We start from the raw sequence: 4534 nt of genomic DNA on the forward strand, positions 1-4534 counted from the left end.
TTGTATGTACTCCTCTTCGCATACTATTTATGTTGTAAGGTTTAGTAAAAAGTATGCAGTTTGCCACGGGCGTAGTGTACTACTTTTGCTACAGCTTCGCATATGTAACTGGCTAGCTAGGTTAAATATGAAGTTGTTGCTCAACAACAACAAGCTTATCGGGTATTCAACTTCAAATCCTACTGAAGCACATAGTTAACGTATTTAGCTCAAGTAAAGGCACGGCATGCTGCAAATAACAATCTGTTTTCAAAGATACGATTAAATGGTCATGATCCTTTTTAAGGACAAAAAAAAATGACTTGCATTTGAACAGGAGACTCTGCTCGTTGTCTTAGCCATCTTCAATATGTTTTTTGGTTTACCTTCAGAGAGCTATCAAGTTCCAAAGACCTATCTGGTATGAATACATTTTGTGTGTGTGTGTGTGTGAGAGAAACTCCTGAAAAGTTTACAATTCATTCATACTACATGAGAAGCCGAAATGAGTATGACATCCTGGCTTTTAAAGCATACTACTTTTTTAAATGTCACATGCTATTGTTCGCATACTCAAAAGGCTACTATTTAGGATGCTAGTATGAGTATTTGGAGCACGGCCGCTGTCGAAGGCACCGCTCCAGAATCTCCCTTAAGTGTTCAATTGGGTTGAGATCTGGTGACGGAGATGGCCATGACATATGGTTTACATTAGTTTATACTCCTCAAACCATTCAGTGACCACTGTCATCCTATGGGGGCATAACCATGGTAGCCAAAATAATTTCCTGGACTGCATTTTTATACATGACCCAAACCTTGAGATGTTTATTGCTTAATTAACTGAGGAACCACAACTGTGTGGAAGCACCTACTTTCAATATACTTTGTATCCCTCATTTACTCAAGTGTTACCATTGTTTTGGCAGTTGCTAACAGCTCTAGCTGCTGTCCCCTTCTTATACATTCATTGAGTGTACAAAACATTATGAACAACCTCCTAATATTGATATTTTTATGATTTTCTTTCACCTTTTATTTAATTAGGCAAGTCAGTTAAGAACAAATTCTTATTTACAATGACTGCCTACTGGGGAACAGTGGAGCAGAACAACAGTTTACCTTGTCAGCTCGGGGATTTGATTCAGCTACCTTTCGGTTACTGGCCCAATGCTCTAACCACTAGGTTATCTGCCGCCCTGAGTTGCACCTCCTTTTGTCCTCAGTATTATCAAGATCAGAGAATAACATCTCCCTGTCCCAATCCAATTGCAAAGTAGTACACTACTCCCGTGGCAAACTGCATACTTTTTACTAAACCTTATATCATAAATAGTATGCGAAGAGTCAGTACATACGATGCAGTTTAAGTACATTGTACACTATTATGGGTATTTGGACACGGCCAGTGTCACCACCATCAACAAAACACCAAATTATGGAATTTCTTGTTGAAGAAGGGTATCCAATAGAGTTCCGGACAGATTGTAGAATCTATGCCAAGGTGCATTGAAGCGGTTCTGGCTCGTGGTGGCCCATTGCCCTATTAAGATGCATTATTTTGGCAGTTACCTGTATTTGTAACAGTGGAACAGCACAGTTAAGCCTAATTTATCAGAGAGTCAGACCCAAAATGTACATATCTATATACTATATTGATAATCTATTAAATCTGTATTAAGCTTAAAAATGAATTACCCAGGCAAGGAAGGACTGAATAAAATTATTTATTTGTCAAAGTAGAGACTTCCAGCTTTTCCTCTGAGGTCCAAAGTCCAGTCTTGAGTTTAGCCTGAAATAAAACCTTTCTTTACTGAAAGATTGAATTAGTCAGTGTCATATCTCAGGGGTGCACAATTATCTTCAGTGCTTACAACCTTTAAGTCTAAGATGGTCATACCATGGATCACTTAGTTATTTGAGTTTACATTTTAGGACCCCTTTTTAGGTATTAAAAGGATATATAGAAAAATGATTTGATCAAATATTGAATTTGGCCTTTACTACTCATACCTCAAATGCATTGAATACACATCCATAAATGGTAAAAGAGAATAAAAAAATTGATAATAAATTAATGTTTTGAAGTGTCTTTCCTATGTCTAGAAGATATAAGAAAGCTCAGGAAATATTTTTTACCTTCAGACGAGTCCCGTCATCGTGTTCGTGAGAGTCTCCCCTTTCCATAGAGTGGTCATAATAGTAGCCAAATTAATAGACGCTACAGACGTTTTCGTGAGAGAACTGATTTTCGGATGTCTCGTGGTCTGACAAACAGCTGTAGCCCGGCCATCTTCCACCGCAGATGCGGAAGGCCTCCGTAGCCAGATGCAGTAGATTGAGATGCTCTGATAAAAAGGCAAAGGCCAGAATACATAATGACCCTTGAGGACCTGAGTCCCATATTTATAGTTTGCTTATTACCTTCTTATCCTGTGCAGCTTCATCTATGGAATAGAACTTGTGGTTTGTGTGTTTTCTGGAAGTCTGACACACAAAACAGACAGGCTGTTTATCCTCCAGACAGAAGAGCTTCCCACTGGGCACAGATGTCTTTTATGAGTGAGATCTGGCCAAGAGGGCAACGTCTATTCCATGTTGGTTCAATGTAATTTCATTGAAAGGATGTGGAAACAATGTGGATTCAACCATTGTGTGACCAGTAGGTTGAGTTTCTTACTGTGCAGACTGTCGCGCAACTCTTCTGAAGCTCTCTGACCTCCCTCCTGTAAGAAGGCCTCACACAGGTTTTTTTTAAAACCAAGTTACATGGATGTTCGTGTCTTGATGATCCACTCCTGCAAACTGGACACTCCTCACACTCATTCCCTTTCCAGTATTCCTGCAGACAGATTTTACAGAAGCTGTGTCTACATGACAGGAGGACAGGATCCTTGAAGATGTCACAGCACACAGGACAGGAGAGATCCTCTGGGAGAAACAGTCTGGAAGCCATTTTCTCACTCAGTCACACTCGCCTCTTGTGTCAGTAATGCCCTAAGAAAGGAGGTTACTTTTAAAGACTTACCCTTGTTTAGTAGCAGAGCTATATTGACAGTTTTAGTCATTTCTCCTCCAGTAACTACGCTGAAATGTTGACATTAATGAGTCATGGGTCTGGTGTCAGGTAGCCTAGTGGTTAGTGCGCTGGGCCAGTAACCGAAAGGTTGCTTGTTTGAATACCCGAGCTGACAAGGTGAAAAGAAAATCTGTCCATGTGCCCTTGATCAAGGCACTTAACCCTAATTTGCACCGTACTACTATGGCTGACCCTGTAAAACAACACATTTCACTGCACCTATCATATATACACTGAGTGTATAAAAGAATGGCCAACCTGACACAACTGTGGGAAGCATCCTTGTGGAACCCTTTCGACACCTTGTAGAGTCCATGTCCTGACGAATTAAAGCTGTTCTGAGGGCAAAAGTGGTGCAACTCAATATTAGGAAGGTGTTCCTATTGTTTTGTACACTCAGTGTATATACAGTACATAAGTCCTTTGTTGAAAACATCGGTCAAATAGACACCAGTAGAACAGAGCTAAATGTTAGTGCTGCAATGAGTTTTACTTCTTGTAATAAGACTTTCTTGACTCTGTATTACCTGTGTATGATTGAAGGATCTTTGCAGTGTAAGACATACAATAGCATGGCGTTCTGAGAGAACAGTAAATGAACCAGTATGTGAGTCAGCTGTATTTCACTGTGCTGTGATGTACTTTACCCTGTACAGATCAGGTGAGTGCTGTATTTCCTGAGTTTTTTTAATGCAGGTGTTTGAGGAGTGGAGCTTTGAGTGAAGAAGGAATCTCCATAAGGAACACAAATACTTCTATCATCCACAAGATTATGCCACAGGGACAATTCATGTTTAATGCAACAATGAACAGCAAATAGGCAGATGGTACATTGCTCTTTTTTAAATCTACTTGAATGTGGTATGGAATAACAAAGACTGCATTTAAAAAATATATATTTATATATTTTTTTTATCCAGGAAGTCCCATTGAGGTCGGAAGACCTCTTTTATGAGTGAGATCTAGCCAAGAGGGCAGCTCAATAAAAATCACACATGTATCATACACAGCACAGTAACATGAACTTTGCATACAAGTTCTGAATAATGTCTGTTATTTAAATGAGTTTGTATACTGTTTCATCTGTGCAGATGTTACGCAGACATATGTGGATCTCTTATTGATTAGGATATACTGAATAAGCATTCATTTGATTTGATAAACATATATACATAATGTTAAGAAAACGTGATTCATTAAAACTAACTTGTACATTTTAAGGAGGGAGATAAGAGGCTAATATAAAAGTATGTTGTCTTATATTCAGTAGATCAATTGATAGAGGCTGTATAGGTAAGCATTACAATGTTAGTATACAAATAATAACCCCAAAGGTTTCCCACCGTGGCAATTACTTTGAACCCCAAATTGTTCATTTTTTCCAAGAGTGCATTATTTGGAGCCTACGAGATATTTAATTCAAATTCAACGTATCAATGGGGGGGGGGGGGGGGATACGGGGCTGAGTTTGTGTGC

Source organism: Oncorhynchus nerka, linkage group LG24 (genome assembly GCF_034236695.1).
Source record: "Oncorhynchus nerka isolate Pitt River linkage group LG24, Oner_Uvic_2.0, whole genome shotgun sequence".
Lineage (NCBI taxonomy): Eukaryota > Metazoa > Chordata > Actinopteri > Salmoniformes > Salmonidae > Oncorhynchus > Oncorhynchus nerka.